Raw genomic sequence first — 20,954 nt, 5'->3', positions numbered from 1 at the left:
ATGGTCAGTGTAGTGGATAAAATGGTATTATTCAACTAATCCCATTTATCCCAATGATTTATATTCAGTGAACTGTAATAACAACAATGTTGTGATTACAGTTCACTGTTTATAATTGAAAATGATAAAAGATAAGATTAGAGGGTCAGCAAAAAACGATGTACATGTTGTATGAGTTCATGCTACGTAATTGATCGCTGAATACGAAAACTTTTTTCTGCACTCGTCAAAAGCAGGTATGTTACGTATGTATTCTCCTTTTCGTATTTACTGTTTTTGTATTTAAACTGTAATCAATTTTTGACTTTTAAGTTAAGCAACTGAATTAAGAAACTACAACCATGCTTTTAGAGTGTATAATGCAAAAGGTTTGTAAGCAGAATACAGGAAATGGATAGGACGTTATGACAAAGTTGTGCTAAGCTTTAAGTGCTACCTATTCAAGTTCACTTCTTCTAAATCCAGCACAATCATTGAAGCACTTATGATTGTTTGCCTGTTTCCTTATTTCCTTATTTAATGTAAAGATGATAAATGTACACATTTGTATGATATCAATGCCAATAATTTTAGCATGGACAAACAAAATAGTTGGATAGGGCAGCAGAAAAGTCTAAATTTAAACAGCTCGAATGGAAAAACTGAAAGCATTTGTCGCATCCAAGCCAGTCTTCACCATCATTATCTTTGCAGATTTTGCAAACACCGGTATTTCGTCTACAGCAAAACAAAGAAATGAATTTAAAATGAATTTAAGTTTCTCATCCACTGTATAATGCTTTAAAGACTTTGGTTAAAACATACTCATGAATATCATCATAGCAAGAGCCAAATATGAGTGATATTAGTTTCTCTCTCTCTAATTCCATTTTAAAATTTCTGTTTAGGCTTGAATTTTCACAAATACACCTTGCAAACTGTGAAAAGGAAATTGTTAAAATTAATGTACAGGAATAACCATATATATATAATTATATATATTTATATGCATTGTGATTTGTAGGCATGGTTTGCATTTTGTAGAAATCTAGTGCCATAACTACAAGAAATGAGCAATGTATAAATTAATAGAATGGATTGTAAAATCTCTGTGGGAGTGCTCACTTACAAGGCAAATGAGTACACCACAATTAAAGCTGTCCTGCTGTGAGAAATGTAATGGCTCGATACATGACCAAAATTGAGAATGCCAACCAGTTTTCATGTCAGCAATTTCACTAAAAAATACAGTAGCAGTACTTTAAGTATTGCTTTTCATCAAACTTGATACTTAAGATATCTCTCTGCTCTGCATAATGTAAAACTTCAAACTTACTTCCCTATTTATATTAGACCAATTACATTCACATGTCTTAGGTAATGATTCTAATTTGTACTTAATGCCATGCAAGGAAGCAAGTAATTTGCCTCTTACCCCCCTCAAAGAAAATCCTGTTATGCCTTGTAAACACCTTTACAATATTTTTTTAAATCTTTGTTTAAGTAATCAAACCTTATCTTGTCTATAAGGTCCATAAGATGCGGGTGTGTTTGAAAATCAATTGTTATTTCCTTTTGTCCATTCATGGGGTCAATGAAGTATCATATTTTCTTAGATTTGTCAATTACCTATTGGCAAAGTCAGAAATAAGTGGAAAATTTTTTCTTTATATAAATTGTCATAAATAATTCATATGATGGTAGAAAAAATTTCCTTCAGTCTTGAAGAGTAAAAGAGTAAATCTTTCAGTGTTCTTATGCGAGGACCACAGAGCACATTTTTCATTAAGGGGGGGGGTATGTATCCATCCACCACTAAAGATGCAAAAGTTAATAGTTGCAAGATTTGGATCCAAAGACAAATCTAAAATTTTCAAAATTGAGGGCCATAGTCCCACCTCCACCCTCCCTGACTCTGCATTCCCTGTTACATGTAGTAGTTACTACATTTGCTCACCAGCAATGTCCAATGAATACCATACTCGTTAATAGGAACAAATATTTTTGACACAGAAGAAAAACATTGGCCAGACCACAGCAAACGGGTGCTAGCCCCACGTTTGGCTATTGTTGTCAAAGATGCATCTGCAGCGAAAACATTATATTCCAAAGTCAACATCCACAAAGATGCTTCCACCACCTGAAAATGAACGAACACTAACTTGGTATGGAGGAAAGACTTAATATGTACATTTTATTAGTAACAGTGTATTTTTAGAACCATTTTTCCCTTAGTCACGCAAATCCTACGCTCTATCATGTTCGTATATTTTATACCTTCACTCAGGGCAGTCAGGGGCATCAATAGGGGAAGAAAAATTTGGCAATAACATCATGTTTTCTACATATTGTGTACATTAGATTCAATCGCAAATTCAAAGTATGGTGCGCTGCAGCAAATGACGAGCGGGTTAATTTTTCAGAAATAACCACGTTAGTGTAGTTTGTTACGAGCAATACCTAATACGAGACAGAAAACGATTCTATTACAGCCCATTTTTGTTTTACTACCTAATGGTGATATGAAATTATTCCTAGTAAGATTCATTATGTTATTTTGTTTTCTTAAAGTAGGGGGAGTGCCCCTACTATAAGAAAACAGGGATGCCCCTAAATATAAAGGGACGAAAGCCCCATAGCTACCATTTTCTAACTCCCTGTCTTCACTGGTTATTTAGCCTAGACGCTTACCAACCTTATCAATTAGCCAACCAGGATGGAAATTTGTTAATGACGATGTCTCTAAACTGTGCATACGTGCCACTTTAGGCGGAATAAGTGTCCACAAATCGCCGAGTGTTAGTTGTGTCTGCCGAAATCTAACAATACGTCGTGCAATTTGAACCCCATCTTTGTTGCATTTATTAATCTTGACAAGGGTTCGTGTTTTCTGCTTGATTCAAAGAAAGGATATTTAAAGCTGTTATATACCATAAATACTAGGGAATTATCCAATAAATTGTATAAAAATGGACATTTGATTTATACGTTACCGTTGGGAATGATCACCACAACCCTTATTTGCGTCAAAGTCTTCTTGCGGGAAGCTAGTACGTTGTGCGACTACAATGTCTGAATTGTATAGTGCATCATCCTCAATCCCTTCAATTATGCAAATGGGTATTTTTTCAGTTTTCTACAGAAACAAAATCATACCCGATGGTGAACGATATATTGATTATAATTATTTTTAGTAAATACTTAGCAATGTCTTTTTCATACGGCCCCTTAACTTCTGCTTGTGATCTTGCTTCACTACATCATACGTACCTGAGCTAGTGAATCCTTTTTTCTCCATTTTTTTCGTTTTGGTAGGCTTTTGTGGAAAACTTGATGGTATTCTGTTTTATTGATTTTTAGTTTCTTTTTCACCGGACTACTTCGAAGCAGAATTCCGTTTGCATTTGGGCAAGAAGATATTAGTTTCTGGTGTATTTTGTCTACCGATTCTATAGCTGCTTGAAGATCACCAACTTTATCAACGAGAAAGGACGTGTTTTTTATAGCATCCAGTTTCTCATGAAGAACTTTTCTCAACTTGGGTGTGTCGTGATTTTGAAATTTTCCTTCGCACAATTTAGAATTAAAAGCAGGATGAAAAGACTTTTCGGATTTATCTGCAGTGCTTTCGATGTCGCATTTGGTGTCTTCCGGCGTTTCTATGGTTGTTGATTTTCCTCTGCTGTTTTCTCTGAAATATCATAGTTTATAATGGTGAAATGTTCATTATCAAGTGTAATGAAAACGCTATTTCTGTAGTGATCAGGCAAAGAGTCGAAACTCCACTCTAGATTGGCGGAAAATATTGCAAAAAAATGTTTGCAAGGGTAATGAGTCTTCTTCCAAGCTTTGCAAGAACACTCTGGTTTGCTCAAATTTACAAGATGCCTTTCACGTGGGTTGGCTAAACTTCTGATATGAAACTCCCCCTTTTGGAAATTAACTGCTGAAATATCAGAGGTATTGTACTCTGTGGCAGCATAACGACTTTTAAGGCAATGTTTTACGAATTGTGGAGGTCTGTCTCTTAAATAAATTGGAACGCTTTTGTTATACATTGCATATGCACTACTAAACATAAGGTTTTTTTGCATATAGCCCTGGTGAGAGTCAGGAATGAAACACTCTACAATTGTGATTGCAATGCAATATTCGTATTTAAATAGCTTGTTCATTGCCTCTGTGCCATTGTTAGTGTTGACGACGTTCACTGCTTGTTGTGTTCGAAACGCATGGACCCAACGTGCCGAACACGAAAGCCATGTGTTTTCAGTATATTCTTTAACTTTTTCATAGAATCCAGACTTCCGTAAGTTGGTGACTTCGGCATCATACTCACTCTCTGTGCTTGCAAATGATATTCTCTGCATTTGGCTCAGGAACATTTCCTGTTCTTCTGGTGTTAGGTTGTGCTTCTTTGCTTTTGACCATCTTTGCATGGCTTGAATTCTGTGGAAATCGCAGATGTAGACTGTTATGTCATGAAACTGTTCTTCGATCGCCCCAATCTCGGCTGTTGAATAGTCGACCATGAAATACTTAGGGTCCAATCACGATTCCATGATTTGACAACGTTCAAAGCTTCACTGATAGATTCTCTGTCCTCTGCTTGGCACATGAACTCGGCCACGACTTTGTAGCCAACATTTGTGTGAACACAAATGAAGAACAGGGGTATCGCATACTTCGTTGTTTTGTATGTAGCATCCATCAAAACAAGCTCGTATCCATATCTTGTCAACAAACGCTGCTGCCATTGTTCTTGATGAACAAACAAAAAGCTTTGCTCTGCGGATACTCTTTCGCTGTCGTTATTTCTCTTTGTCGTTTCCTCTCGCATCCTATAAAAAAAATTCGAAGTGGGATCTTTTGCTTTCCACTCGTCAACTTTCCTTGCCAGTGCTTCCTGGTCATCGTCGCAAGATTTGAAAGAAGAAATGGCTCTACCAATGTGATTTCGAATGTCTTGCCGGGATGGATAGTATCGTCGATTTGCTTTTGGGAACCTGTGTTTTGGAACATCTCGAAATAGATCGTTCTCTACGAAATTGTCCAGCCATCGCTTTACTTCAGCAACGCTGGTAATATTTTGTTCGACCAAATCATAGATTTTTTTCACGACACGTGAATCGACGTATTGGCCAATTGATAACTCAGTTCCCACTGGGTGTTTTTGGTGAGCAGAGCTTAGCGGTATCCTTAGGTAAAATCGCGTGGACCTACGGACTTTTGCGTTCTCTTTATTAAAGGCCTCGTTTAGTTTAGTTAGAAGCGTACGTTTGGCAACTTTTATGGCGTTGTTGGATTGACAAGCGTTTTGTCCATGAAGTAATCATCAAAATCTCGATGCAGCGAATTTGCAAAGTTGCAGGGCACTGGAGTTTTCGACTGTTTTGTAGTCTAACTCGCTGTTTCTTTTCATATTCGTGGTCTCCCACTGACTGTACACTATAACCTCCTCTTCCATCCTGGATGTGTAATAAAGCAACGCAATTTTTACCCTATATATATGTAAAAGCCCAAATATTTCTTCTTTAATGTATAGCGAATGTAATTCTCTTTCTTACTGAATAAGATTTTTTAATAGTTAACTCTACAAACATTTTTATAGGCAGTGTTAATAACTAGAAATTTTTGATAAAAAGACTGTTTTTTATATCTTTGATGTTGTTGTCTGGTGATTGATCATTGATGTTGATTTACGTACCTTATTAGGTCCATGGAGACAATGCCGCGTTTCTGTGCTTTTTATAGAGAATGGCTTGCCAAAAAACGAAATTGGAAGATATCCTCTTTTGTCTTCAAAAACTGCATGATCTACGAGAACATGTATTGTAATTCATTCTATAGCTGAGTTACAACATCTGCGCGATCATTGTTTTTCGTGTTTTCCAATCAACCCATTTTTGGAAAAAACGATATTTTCAATTAAGTGTGTTAAGTGGGATTATTCAAGCGTATTTGCGTCGTCGGGATCTTATTTCAAGTAACACATGTATTTGTCCAAAAACTCTGACCAGCCAACAATTTAAAAAAATATAATATAAAACAAATTCTGAAAAAACAGGACACCTTGAGATTGCAAAATATCAATCAAAACAAGACGAGAAGTGAACTGTAAATTTTCGACTTTATTTCAAAGTCATCCTCAGACACGTATTTGTAAACCTTGCTTGCGGCCTAACTAACATTAGCATGATTGGTTTCATGTTATCCGTGTTCATTTAAGTTGCTTGGATGTAAGATTAACGAAGTCAAACATACAGTTTACGGCTTTTTGGCGTACGCACTTACTTGCTTGAGTAAATCTCTTATTACTCATCTCTTTCGTATGATTTTCGACGGTAACAAAGCTAATAGAATTAATTGCTTGAAGTTTCTGCAAAACAGCCTCCAATTCTTTCCCATCAAAGTACGATAAACAATAATCATTTTCAATGTTCACGCCATCGAAATGTTCATTAATGAAACAAATCTCCAAATTTTTCATTGCATTTATCTCATCCATGATTTTATTCGAAGGGAAAAGCCACTTAAACGAATAAGGGAAAAGCCAATATTCATATCAATGATTATTAATCGTGAAAGATGCTTAGGGTTTTCAAAGATTATCAATAATTATCAACTATGATCCACTACACTGACCATTATGCATCGCAGACGCACCCTCTCTCTCCGCCCGGGATGTAATGTTTCCCGGTATTTCTATTCAACGGTGTTTCCATTTAAAAATAGTAAATATTCCTCTTCCTAAACCTAAAGAGTACTCGTTGTCGTAGTCGTACTCTTGCTAAAGCTCCCTAATATCTCGAGTCGGCGAGTCCATATCAACATGAGGAAAACTCGGTAAAATGATGTATATTTGTGTATATCATATTCTGCAAGGGTGAATTGTCTGCTTACAATACCATTCAGTGTATGGTAAGATTGTAAGATATTGCCAGCACACGCGAAACAAAGATACACGCAGGATACTGTACGTGTGTTCCACGCTAGGAATCACGAAGAAGTATTTCTACTGCAATATCTGACAATGGTTACAAGTTGCATTAACACACAGAAAACACACACTTTACTTTCTGTTGTTTATTGAAAGCAGAAAGCATATTCTATGAGTTTTATTCAAACATTTTCCATATTTTTATAGTTAATCGTACCTTTATTTTACTTTTTCCTTTTCATGTCATCCAGTTTACAATAAATCCAAAGGCATAAATGAAGAACTAAATATATTTTACAAAAAAATCAGGAGTTTTAATTCGTTTGTCACTTCTGTCATTATGAATTGAATTTCTTAAGGTCTCATGGGGGGTCATGTAGATTTAAACCAAACGTTTAACGTAATAAAGCTAGAAAGAGTTACACGATTTAATATCAAGCAAATCATATTTTTCTTGTTTACCAACCATATTTCTTTGAGCCGAGAAGGAATATATAAAAATAATTCGTAAATTCTTGATTTGCGTACATTTACTTCCTTTTAACGATTATTTTTTATTAGAATAATTATGTTGACCTATATCACGATAAAAAGTTAATATTTAAAACATACATCCATAAACTTTTTCTAAAAAACTGTCAATAGCTTTAAAAAATGCTTATATCTTGACAGCACATATGAACCAATCAAAAAATATTTATATTAGGACAAAATTACGTATCCATATGCTTGAAATTTATGTTTTGTCACTTTTGTGTAGATCTCTGCTTTAAACTCAACAGATCAACTTTATTATAAGTTGCTGCTACATTGTCTAGAAATGCTGCAGTTGCTGTATTGAATAAAGCCTGCCAGCTTATGGTTTATGCCGATGGTAGTACAAAATTCCTCTTGTTTTAACATTTTCAATCAAGTCACATTCCGGCAAGGAACATTAAAGTTATTGTTTGTAGAACATATAAGGTCCAAGATCATAATGCTTTGCATTGTGCTCAAATTTGTCACAACATTTATCTCTTTGTTTTTTTGTGCAAATTTCACAAATAGTTTGTCTCACAGGGTCACCCTTCCATGAATGCGCAAATGGACAATCCGTGGGGAAGTCTGCTCTTGCTCTGGATCGAGTGTGACGATTACATTCAGCAGATTTTCTAGCTCCTAGAACTACAGCTCCATGTTTTATTCTTCCATTTTTCAATATTTTGATTGGAGGAAAAGTCAGCTGATTTCCTTCTGAAGTACGGAATGTTTTGATATATTGTGAATTTTCTTTAACATCTGCTAATCGATCATCGAATGGATTAAAATTTGATGAAAAACTGGATTCTGGAACTAAATCATCTTTATCTTCTGGAACTGGATCAGAAGGCATATCCAAGGCAACATTAGTTTCTTTAATTTTTTGTCGTGTTGGGGCGTGTTTTGACCATGCATTCCCGAAGGCCATGTCGGCTTTTTGTAAACTATTTTGCTTCTGTTCAAATTGTTTTTGCAATTCCATATAGGTATCTTTCCCAATTGGGTCATAGGCATAAGGTCCAGTAATGGTAAATCCCAAACAAAACCACAAATCATCCCAGCTGATGTGTGGATATTTCTCATTGTCAAAAGGAATCTCGATGCCTCGATAAGTTAAAATTCCCTGTTTGATTTTCTTTCCTACTAAGCGTTCTAGCTTCTCATACACAGTTTTGCTGCGCCAAAATTTTTTTTCAGTCTGAATGAGTCGGTTGTCTGTATTTGGTTCTTGGTTACGATTGACAACGTTCACCAGGGGGATAATTGATCTCGCTCCGATACCTTTCCCCAACAGATATTCTGCCACAGATCTTTGCGATGCTGTATTTCTTAACGCAATTTTCATGCGGCATTCAGTTATTGACTTCTTCACAACGTCAACATCGGTTTTAAGCGAATTGTTTGGAATAGGAAAATGGATCATATAATTAAAGAGATGTGCCAAAGATGACTTAGGGAATCTCTTGCACCATGATTGCACCATATTTGACAATGTGTCGATGTCAATGTCTTGTCGAATCGCTGCTTTGACATACATGAGCATTGAATTATCAGAGTTAGTTTCTTTTGGGATTGCGTGTTTAAGGAGGGTATAAATTTTTTCAACATGCTGCGGAGTTAGCCTTGCCCATGAGCTGAAGGGATTTTCGTGATGTTGGTACAAAATGTCGTTAACAATATCCTCTGTCAAAACCAACCCCTCTTCAATCCTTGTTCGATCAAGGTTTGTCACTTTGTAAAACTTTGTCCTCAGCTTCATTAGTCGGATTTGGGCATTTTCCAATTCTTTCAGTTCATGCTTTTTGAATGAAAGCTTACGCCAAACTTTTATTTCTTCAAAAAAGTCGTTGAAATTTTGAACAGCCCTCTTTGTAAGAGAAATAAAGTAATTAAGGTTTTTTTCGTGTGTTAAGTCAGTAAGCTGTTTGGGATGCTGATGAAATGTCAGGTACTCTCGAAAACTTTCATCGGGACCAGCACTATGATGCACAAAATAAGGCAAACTCTTGAACATCTCTACAACGACGACTATTGTGTGAACTTTTCCTATCATGGCATGTAAATAGCTGTCGCGATATACCCATATACCCCTTTGTAATATACCGTCAAACAAATCAATTCCTATTCTTGTTGTGTTAATTGCATCCTCGATCAGGGATTTTACGTTTTCAATTTCTAACGATTTCCTTTCGACTTTTTCGAGAAGATATTTAAGTTGGCTTCTGTAAAATGTTGCTTTCGTTACAACATGATGAGGATGTGACGGTTGCAGTTTTATTGACTCATCGATTACTCTGTAAGCAAAATCAAACCCATTTCCTAAAGAGTCAGACGAGGGCACATGCGATATAACTATCTCATTCAAACGTTCTATAATGGGAAAAAGCTCTTCAGCATTTTGTTTCATTCCAATTTCGTAGGCAAAAATTCTGGCAACCTGCTGAAGAGTGTGTGCTTTATGCTGAGGGTTTTCAACTTTTTCATTTAACGTGATCAAAAGATCCAGTGCATTCCGTATGTTCTTTACCTCTTTGCTTGCTAGCACGTCCAATATTAGTTGCGAGTATCTTTTCCTTAGTTGTAATATGCCGACTAGGTCATCATCACTATTATCAATGTCGTTATCATCAGATAGACCTTCAGAAATTTTCTCGCGCTGTAGAAAAACAGTTATGATGTCTTCCGTCAAATATTTTGTTACATATGTGCTTTTATTCTTTATTTGGTCAATTAACTTTTTGGCAGTGTCAACCAGATCAATTTTTTTACGGACAACCTCTCCCACTAGCGAATGGGCTGGTATCCAGCCACCGTATCCCACTGATTTATTAGTATCATACAATAAGAGTCCGCCAAACTGGTCATGAATTGCTTTCGTTGTACTTTTCAGACAAAGAATGGTTTCGACGCATGGCTGAGGGAATAAAGATCGGCGTTTGTTGTAGCAATCTAACAAACAGCAGAAATGTAAAATCATCCGATACGCATCATTCAGTTGATCCATTGACGATAGAACTTGATCAATGTGTTTTGCTAAACGTTTTTCTATGTCAGCATATTCGCGTCCAAAAAGCTCCAACCCAAGCCACACAAATCTTCGTTCACGGCTTAGAACTTTGACTGCCTTTGTTATGTGCTCAATTCGCAAGGTATTAAGAGCCTCACCCACCTGCCTTTTTTCAGTATCATCCAGTTTTCCAAGGGTTAAATTGTCGTCCTCAGTATTTGTTTGCTTGTCGACTGGTGCTGTATTTAGAACAAGACATTTGGTTTTACTCCTTATCAGTTTGTCGATTAAGCAGTGCACTAGTTGTTCAGGAAAGTTGTCAACGAGAACTAAAACTGGTGGAATTTGAAAAGGGTCAAAGTCAGAGGTTTCAAATTGAAATTTGTGCAACTGGTTGATTTGATAATCTGTTGTCTCCGTTATCTTTTTCACAACAGCACATCTGTAAGTTTCTCTTTTCTGCCATAAAATCTGCCTTCCAAGAGTTGTTGCTCCTGAGCCCGATTCATATTTCAAAGTCACTGTATCGACAAAAACCTCCCTTTCATCAGGAGATGACAAATTTTGCAAACTTTCTTCAACACAACTGCTCAGATTGGTTTCCAGAGTTCGAATAATTGCATCCTCATTAAAGAGATTCATTTGACTGATAGCATTACCTTTGTAGAAAATTTCTTTTGCCTTTTTCTTATCTTCTAAATTATCACTTAGTCTAGGTTGTGGTAGATAAATCTCCAAATCTGTAAGCGACTGAATCCTTTTATTGAGCGCAAGACAATGATGACCATGGATAAACGGTAGCTCCACAGTTGTGTCAGGCTCTTCGAGTTCGTCTGCTCCAAGTAGCTCCAAAACCACAGTTTTAAGAAGATTCATTGGAATTCCGAAACCAGAGCATGAAGGCTTTATATCCTTATTAATGTCATCATCTAAAAGTTTTATCAACTTTTCTCTAATTTCTTTTTTCTCTGGTATGACACTGATATGCTTATGAGTGTCGTTTGCATGAATAATGCTGAACGATGCCTCGATAATAGAAGCCATTTCTTTCAAATTGGTGTCACCCATTATCAAAAAAACACAATGTGGATGACCCGTAGGGCAGTCACAAAAGGCTGTTAACGCTTTGTAAACCAAGTCTTTCGAACATTTTGTCCAGTTTTCCTCGTGTAACTCTTTACTACGAGTAATCCAAGCGGTATCGACTTTTAAGAGCTCTTCATTTTTTTTCGAATCACTGAAGTCGCTTAAATCTTTTTTTATTGGTCTAGCACGGTCATTTGTTTCATTTGCAATATAATAAAGGCCATCTTCTTCTGTTTTTAAGTCAAACAAATCGAGTACTGCGATCCAAGGTATCTTCTTTAAAAATGCCAAAATATTTGAGCCTCTGTACTCTTGAGAAACTTTGTTCGCTATCAGAATGAAACTATTTTCTTTGAAATTTAGATCTTTTAAACTGTCTCTGACATTCATTTTGAGCACCTGTAGATCTGCTGGCTTCATGGTATCTAAAAAGAGTTATAGCTAGTTGAATTTAGTGTAAAATTATTGCGAATAAAAAGTGCTCAATATCGAAATAGAGTATATATTTAAAAGTAAACTAGTCACAATTCTCACACTAGTTACTGAGAGTTTCCTGCCAATGCAATCAAGAAACAAATAAGATGTAGTTTTTGAGATGTAGTTCAAATTTAGAGTCATTCACAACTTCTTCTTTGTTAAAGTGGAAATATGTTTTCGATCTTAATGTTTTAATCAATTTTTACGTGTGAAGGTATTCATTTGGTGAACAATTTGAGTAATGTATTCTTATCTGACATCAAAATGGGTAGTTTCTTATCAAGGCAAAGTTATAGGAACGTGCGGCAGCAGTTTGATTAAGAATGGATCGTTGATAGCTCCAAACTTGATACTTGAGATCATTTTTCGTAATCACGATAGTTAGAGCACAGTTTTTAGAAAGTCATCAAAAGTTAGAGTCAGTCAAAACTTCTTTTGTGTATAAGTATAGCTAGAAATAGCCTTTCCTTCTCATACGTTGAATCAAGCTTTTCTTTTTTTTTGATCATTCGTCTTCATTTATTACTTAAACTGGATGTTATAGTCATGTGAAATGTTTGTCACGCGCAAGATCACGTGCTTGATAAAAATGCACATGAATCAAGGAGTGGATTTACTATTTACATTAAACAATTGCATAAAAAAACCTACATAGATTTCTCACCCGCATATGCTATACTTTGCATTCTTTGAACCGGAGAAACAGAAGCGCTACAAGTGCTCCGGACAAACAATGCAAAGAATTTATAAGGAAAGAGAGTGTTTTTACGATTCCCGAGAAAAAATTGCTTTTGCAAACAAGTAAAAAACCCTATTATGTTCCGACGTTACCAAGGAAAAATGCATATAATTTAGCAATATCTTTAAAACTGAAGAATTATTTCTATGGCTGTAACTTACTAGGAACACATTTTTCCATATAAGATCTTAAGATCCATTCATTTAACCTCATGATTCTGTGCACCAGAAGAGGAAGCTCTGGTAAAACCCATACAAAATACTCTTTATAGTTGTCTTCCTTGATATATGGTGACAGTTTTGTACGATACTCATCATGCCAATGCTGATCAACGTTTTGCATGAATCTTAAGCATCCTAACCATGCAGGGTCGTAGAGTTTCTTGTTGAAATGATCATTAAATACAAGAATGAGACTATAGTTGAGACTATTTAACTGCTCATGGACATCTGAGCTGAGAGGATGATCTAAATGCGGTATCTGTATCTCCGGTTGATTTCCAACTTCACAGAGCATGTCAAATTTTTCTTTATCAGATAGTAGATAAGGGTGTTTTAACGCCTCCTTTGCAGATGGCCTGAGTTCGGGTTTATGTTGTAGCATCCATGAAAGAAGATCATTTAGTTCGACATTACTAATTTCCTCCAAGCCAACAGGTTTTCCATCCAACAAATTTTGAAGTATGCACACTTTAGTACCAAAAGGATGTTTTCCTTTTGTTGCAACAAAGTAAGCCACCATTCCTGCATTCTAAAATAAATTAAACATAACAGAGTACGTAAAATGTAAAAATTAAATTTACGTACAATTTGCAAATAGTAACAACCCAATACCCACCATTACATCGGACTTTGTTTTGTAACGCGCTTTATCAAATATTTTTTTATCAACAATATAAGATTCAGGGGCAATCCAATGCGGAGTTCCCCTATTAGCATTGCTTACATATGTCTGAGAGTCATTCTTCATAATTCGACTAATACCAAAATCGGCTATCAAAAATTTGCCTAGTGTGTCTCGGAGAACATTGGAAGGTTTCAAATCTCGATGAAGAATGGGACGTGGATCGCTATGAAGATCAACTAATCCTTTTAAAATTTGTTTAAGAATGTTGGGAAGTATGTTTTGAAGGTAATCCAAACTATTTGATTTGGATAGCACAAAATCCTCCAACGATTCTTCACATAGATCGAGAATCAAATGGACATACTCTGTTCCTGTATCTTGTCTCGAGCAATAATAATTTACCACATAATCCGACTTCTTAGCATTGATTTCATTAAAAATTTTTTCTTCATGCTGTGCTAAATAAGTATTATCACGACGAACTCGTTTCACTGCTTTTCCATAACCATCCTTGCTCAGTCCAAGATAAACACGGGTTCCATCACTTCCTTTGCCAATGCAAAATTCATCTGAGAAAATTACTCGAACATCGTTTAAAAGTTCAACTTTTACATTAGGATCTCGCCTATACTCAATCATTTTTAAAAACGATTCTTTGTGTTTTATCGATGGATCATTATATTTCCATTCTTTTAGTTGCAATTCTGAAAGTGAAGGGAAAAAATCAAGTTTAGAAATGAATGGGAACAATAAAATACATAAAAGTAGTTAAAGATAGACTATTACAATGAGATATTGGATAGCGAATGTACAATCTGTTAAAAGTACTAAAAGGAACCATTATGTCATAAATAACCTGTTCTGAAATAGAAGTAAAAGTATTCCATTTATAGATGGAGCGTAATATATTGTAGCTGAATAGTCAAATAATAAATAAATAGCAGTTCTCGAGTTTCCCTATTGCACCAACGATTCAGATAGCAGATACAATTTGTGGAAAAAAAACTTACAAAAACAACAAATAAACATATTACGACCACTTATTTAAGCAATGAGTTCTGATAAGAATGGCTCTAAAAAGCTCTTAAACGGAAAATCTCACCCAGATCTTTTACTCATATCATGAGAGTATTGTTTTGCAAAATGGAAATACAAAAGCTAAGACTAGTTTTTGTAACTAAACGAAAAGTTAATAGCTACTTTGCATAAACGTTAAAAAAGAGTTCGATCCCATATTGAATTCATGCTAAACATTGAACACGGCGAACAAGTTTTACGTGAATTTCAAAGGAGATATTTTCAATCTTCAACCTTAAATTTATAGTATTTGTTAGTTAGCAAATTTGCATCATGTGCATTTTTTACCTTGGTTCTTTTTTCTTTCACGAAATTCTTGTAATCTTGTTGTCATATAATTCTTTAAGAAATCACGTCCATCTTCATCGTATATTTGTATCAGATATTCCATAGCGTTCTCTTGTTTTGCCATATCTTCATCTTCTGTGACAATCTCCAGATACATTTCATAAATTTCTGCTGCTTCCCTATATTGTTCAAGTTTATCAAACAATTCTGCTAATTCCCATAAAACAGCCAACACTCCACCGACAATTCCAGCTGAAGTAACAATTGACAAGTTCTTCAAGTTATGTTGAAGGAAATCTTTACCAACGTTAATACCACCAACTTTTCTTGGTCGTCGCGGTCGTTCACACCGTTTATTTTGCTTTTGTTGATTTCCTTGTTGATTTTCTTTCCGTTGTGAAGGTTGCATTTTTTCTTCTTGGTGTTCACAATCAATAAAAGAGAATCCTTTTCTATAATGCTCCAAAGATTTCTCATAATTTCCAAGCGACTTGTTCAATCCTCCTAGTGCAATATGGCAAAGACATTCCACTTCATCTTTCTTTATGGCTTCCTCTAATCTTGCAGTGGTAGAATGAACACTTCCCAGGCCAAGATAAACTTTATGTTGAAAATATTTAGTTTCTACTTTGGAAGAAAGATTTAAACAAAGATTAAAACAGTTCATCCCTTCCTCCCGTTTATTAGAGAGGGTATAAGCGTTACCAAGACTAAAATATGCCATCATTTTGAGGCTATTCTCGTTAGCAACATTCAAACATCTTTCGTAGTGTTCAATTGCCATTTCATAATCACCATTATTCATATTACAATTTCCCTCTTCCAAGAAAGTCATAGCGACTAGTTGTTTGCTGTATATGCCGGATTTGTTCTCGTAATCAACAGATCTGCCTGTATTTTAAATCCGACTATTGATAGTTACATATGAACAGGAAACTTTCTTTGATGGAAAGCCTTGAGCTAAAAAACGACATAAATAACTTAAAAAATACAATTGAAAACAATATATGCGTGTAAGCAGAGCGTGAACGTAGAGGTAACGGAAAAAATTTACAATCTACAATTTTATCCCGACAGGAAAATTTCGTGATAACTCAATCTCCAGTGGATTTAAAACGCACTCCACAGAGTCTCAAACCAAAAACGCTGGCGAGACATTCTTTGTTCAATCTACCGTACAGTAAAAACGTGAATAGCAATTACAGCAAGAGATTTCGTTAACTCAATCGTTAAAGAGTTAAAGGCATGTTCAGACATTGTTAAAGCAAACACCAAAACGCAAAATAAACGAAACAAAAAACCATTTACGAATGTGATTCGAAGGAAAAACACTTGGAAAACAGTTAAACTATCTAGACGATACAATTTGAAACGAGTTTATTTTTTATGGACGAAAACTAGAAAAATGAAAATCAACCCGTAAAAAGAAGCAAGGACGAGAAAGAAAGCAAGCTTCGTTTCATGTCAAACAATGCCATCTATAATCCACTTAATAACCTCTGCCTTTTTGTACAAACCTCGCCCTACGGGCTCGGTCTGTACAAAAACACCTCGGTCCGTTATTTCTTCGTAAAGACCTCGCTCTCGGTCATTAAGGCTTAGTAATTCGGTTGTAAAATGGCCAATGGCCAAATGCAACTTGATGTTGAGACTAAAATTGGATTGTTTTCTACAAACTTTGCTTCGTCTGTATAGTAAAATTCATTCTTGCCATGATAACTTTTATCAGAATACACTTTGCTTTCTCGTAGAACAATTTACATCGCTTTTAAATCATATTTGAAAATTTACATTTCACTTCGTAAACAAATAGATTGCGAAAAAATATGTTGAGCCAAAAATTGGATTATTTTCTTCAAACTTTGCTTCGTCTGAAAAGTAAAATTCACTCTTGCTAAGATAACTTTCATGTGAATACACTTTGCCTATTCGTTCACCAATTTAAATCGCTTTTAAATCAATTTTAAAAATTTACATTTCACTTCGTAAACAAATACATTGCGAAAAAAATATCGCTACCAACGAGACCGAACTATAACAACGGACTTTAATTAAATTAACACCAATCCCATTCACAACACACCCAAACCTATAAAAGCGCATTCCACAAGGAAGCCTTACCACAAATATGACGATCTTTTAGTGTTGAGAACAACTTGCAACCTTTGACTTCTTTGCCGGTTTCGTTCTCTTCAGATCAAAGAATGTCGAATACCTGTTTTGCATTTAGTCGTAGATTAAAATGAGGTTAACAATACAGACAACTACAAATGGAAGTAGAGATTCTTGGCAGGGTGAGATAAGAGAAATTTTTTGAAGTATCAATTTAAAACGTCATACGCACATGAAATATATTTTATGAAGGACAAGAAAATAGTCTGTTGTACTCAGTCATGAGTATGATAGTCAGTGATGATAATACAATACAATAAAATGTAAAGAAATGTTGATGATGTTGGACAATGTTGGATAAAGTTCGAAATTCTTCAAACTGATCTACGTATGCAAAAACTATAGTTAACCGCTCCCGAATTTATATTATTATTTGGATTGAATTTTGTTCACATTATCGTTTTAGCTCTTCAGGACAACAAGTTACTTGCAATATACACATAAGATAAATAACAAAAGCTTGATTTGGAATCTTCAATAGTGGGAAACAAATTTCATTATATGACATTAAATTATGTAAGATAATAACATACATAACTGAATAATAATAAGGGGAATAAATGATTTTATAAATTCTCTTCGGGTATACTTGGCATATTTAACAAACCAGTAACTTTGAGTCTTCGACTATGTTTATTTTTTAAATTTGAAATTGAAATTCATTATTGGCAGTCTTCAACACTTGCACAGTTTTGATAAAATCAACGTCTACCAAGAGCAAGACAGTATGTATTTTCTACTCAATACAAAGCAATCAGTTCCGTAACTATTGGCATCCAAATATAACCTGGCCTTTCCAGGTCTCGTTTTAAGAAAGAAGCAGTTGAACTAAAATCTCAAGTGCATGTTGAAAGCTGCATTGATAATATTTTAAAGATGCATAACTGTATCAAATAACTTTAGAGATGTAAATCATAAAAATATAACGTCGAATAAACGCAATATACTTTGTCAGGCGTGACTAATATAAACACATACTTTACAACAGCATCCTCGATCCTCCCCTACAGTATTTGCACGCAATGATAAAATTGGCATTCTGTAAAAGAGCTAAACTTGTCAGGTACAAATTTTGTAATTGCTGGCAAATCCGGATGATCTATGATTTAATAAAGTGTACGACATAGGACAATTGTCAGTAGCTCGATCAGTGTCACTTCCAGCCATTTAATTAATACCTTTCGTCATAGACAGCAACATACGCTAATTTATAAAACTCTCTCCGTTCTCCTACCATCTATAAATTAATTAACTCTACATATATGTAAAAACGCAGCTATATGTAAACACAAATTTCAAAACAATTGTCTTAGTCTGCACATTTGAAATTTTTTCTATACTTTCTGGATGAGTAAAAAATCAGTAAGTATTGTTAATAATATAATTTGAAGATTTATTCGTGTCGAGATAAATAACGAAGATAATTATAGACATGTTTTTAGCGATAGAATCAAACGTCTGACGCAATGAAATTTCTCAACATGCTATTAAATGCACTGAAATAACTCCCAAATTCAATCTAGAGTTTTATAAGCATACCATTCTTTAAACATGACAGGAATTCAACAAAAATAGGTCTGCAAATCTTGCTAATGATTGTCTGATCCTGATTATCAAATTTGACTTCTTTGCCGTTTAGTTTACGTCTGATAGAACCATGAAAATAATACAAATGATATGCACTTTGTCACATACATATTTGTCCAAAAAATGAAAAGATTTCAAAAGATCACAGCTGGAAATAATCTTTGGGGGATGGACTTGAGAAATTTTGTAAAGGTTAACATATAAAACGCAAATAAGTACAAGCCTGTAAATTATCTGCATATTTGAAGAAACACAACTTTAAAGTTAGTTTTACAAAGCATGACTCACCGGAAATGTAGGCCATGCATCGAAACCATTGATTGAAACACAAGGGAACATACTTCATTTTCTCGTTCTTTCACCAGCCATGTTTTATCTCCTGATTGCTACTTATGTTTGAAACAGATACCGCTGTCATTGAGAGCCCACGATGAGCTAGCATTGTCTATTCTTTTTAATATTCTCGTGAACGTTAATCATAGAAAAATGCAAAACCTTTTAAAATAAGAATTTGCAAAGACAAAAAATTTATTTCAATCCTACAGATAAGTACCTTCATTGATTCAGACGTCTCCTCAAATGATATACAACAATCAGTACTTCAGTAGAGCCACGAGAACTCCAACTGGCTCCTTTAACTCAAACCTTAATTCCGCTAACTCAAAGTCAATTCCTTCTGGATTTGCTGCTTGTTAGTACATTACACATGATGCACGAAAAAAACTGTTTCTCTTTGAAATCAACAGACATTGCAACATATATATTAATCTACTCCAGTTAACTCGGACTCAGTTGACTCGGTTTCCTTGCTAACTAGAATGAATTTCACTTTCCCTTGGTTAAATTTTCTCGACAAATCAAACTTTAAATTCCAAACGCTATAGTGGGTAAATCTAAAAGGCGTAAATTTTGCACGTGGAAAGTGTAAATTTGAACAACAAGAAACTAAGCCATTTATACATCAATATAGCTTACTTAACTGAAAACAGCGAAGATTAACTGATTATAGCCTAGTACAAATGTTGTAAAGTGTATTTGATTAATTTGAACATATTTATACCAAATTTGATTGGTAGAAAAGTTAGCTACTGAAACTTTAAAAAATAGCTATTGGTTATATGTTCCTACAATGTATTCTGTATAAAGACTGCTGTGTTGATGGTAGCAAGGGTATTTTATCATTAATCTCCCAGACAATACTATTGATCACATATAAATTCGTTGCATGCACTTGTAACTTCATAACGCAAACTTTTCTCTCGTTACTGGTATATTTAATACCTTTGAAATGTGATACCTTTACAAATGAGTTTTTTTTCATCTTCTTGATTCTAGTTTTAAGAAAAGGTTGTTCAACATATTTTCACAGAACTTAAAAGTAACTTTCATATTTTACATTATAATATCCTCGCTTCCACTTAGAGGAATTTTCTTTGACATTTAATTGTTATATATGTCTTATTCACACAATTTACATAACTGTTTATGTCAAATATATAGCAGTTTTCTGAACGCTTATAAACTTTAACTAATGTAAAGTTATCTAATGTTAGCGTCTGTTAGCTGTTTATGTCAAATATATAGCAGTTTTCTGAACGCTTATAAACTTTAACTAATGTAAAGTTAACTAATGTTAGCATCTGAACTAATGCAATTACAAGCAGAAATGTTTCAACCATTATCATTGGTACCAGACCGTAATAAAATCAATTTCACTACAAAAAAAATACAAAGTGCAACAGTTGCAAATGAAGGGTTCTAGAATTAAGTTGTATTCAACAATATAGCTTTTATTGATTTTATCAAGAAAAATGTTATTTGAAAGAAGGATAAATCATCATTTGTTTGTCGCTTAGACATAAACAAAAAATCTTAACTTTTTTTGGCAAGTTTTAACTTTTGCCTATCGCTAACCGTACGACACGTTTTGATAGTTTTCTCTATCTTGAAAAGTAATTCAACCTTCATAACGAATGAAAGTCACTCGAAAAAACTGACAAACGCTATACATTTATCATGCAGGATGTTATGATTAGTCAATACACCCCCAGACCTCCTAGATTGCTACTCACTCTTACATTCAGACTTTGCACGAATCTCGTAAAAACAGGACTAACTTAAACGACTCTTGCTAGTATAAAGAATAAAATGACTACATGGACATCAGAAAGGCACCATATAAAATTCTCCAAATACACATTTGTCGCATATTTATCGATAGGATTGTTGAATATTTT

General features: G+C 34.7%; 1 protein-coding gene and 3 long non-coding RNA genes across 5 annotated transcripts in view; 1 reads left to right on the top strand and 3 right to left on the bottom strand.

Moving 5' to 3' along the window:
• LOC124438466 overlaps positions 1-20,954 on the bottom strand; it is a 49,700-nt gene that overhangs the window by 7,058 nt on the left and 21,688 nt on the right. The gene's annotated exons all lie outside the window — the stretch shown is intronic.
• Positions 69-3,582, top strand: LOC124438481. Of its 2 annotated transcripts, XR_006946108.1 has the most exons (3): positions 69-236; positions 1,972-2,144; positions 3,340-3,582. It is a non-coding gene; the product is annotated as an uncharacterized LOC124438481 (long non-coding RNA). The 2 variants fall into 2 exon arrangements; XR_006946107.1 differs by lacking the exon at positions 3,340-3,582 and having other exon boundaries at positions 1,972-2,325.
• On the bottom strand, positions 2,802-3,363 carry LOC124438489. Its single transcript, XR_006946117.1, has 3 exons — positions 3,250-3,363; positions 2,973-3,115; positions 2,802-2,869 (listed from the first exon to the last, which is right to left on the bottom strand). It is a non-coding gene; the product is annotated as an uncharacterized LOC124438489 (long non-coding RNA).
• LOC124438485 lies at positions 15,377-18,823 on the bottom strand. The gene is made up of 3 exons (XR_006946112.1): positions 18,670-18,823; positions 17,080-17,173; positions 15,377-15,918 (listed from the first exon to the last, which is right to left on the bottom strand). It is a non-coding gene; the product is annotated as an uncharacterized LOC124438485 (long non-coding RNA).

This window comes from Xenia sp. Carnegie-2017, unplaced genomic scaffold (genome assembly GCF_021976095.1).
Source record: "Xenia sp. Carnegie-2017 unplaced genomic scaffold, XeniaSp_v1 HiC_scaffold_19, whole genome shotgun sequence".
Taxonomy (NCBI): domain Eukaryota; kingdom Metazoa; phylum Cnidaria; class Anthozoa; order Malacalcyonacea; family Xeniidae; genus Xenia; species Xenia sp. Carnegie-2017.
The sequence above is the reverse complement of the archived record's forward strand: the minus strand, read 5'-3'. Positions and strand labels throughout refer to the sequence as shown.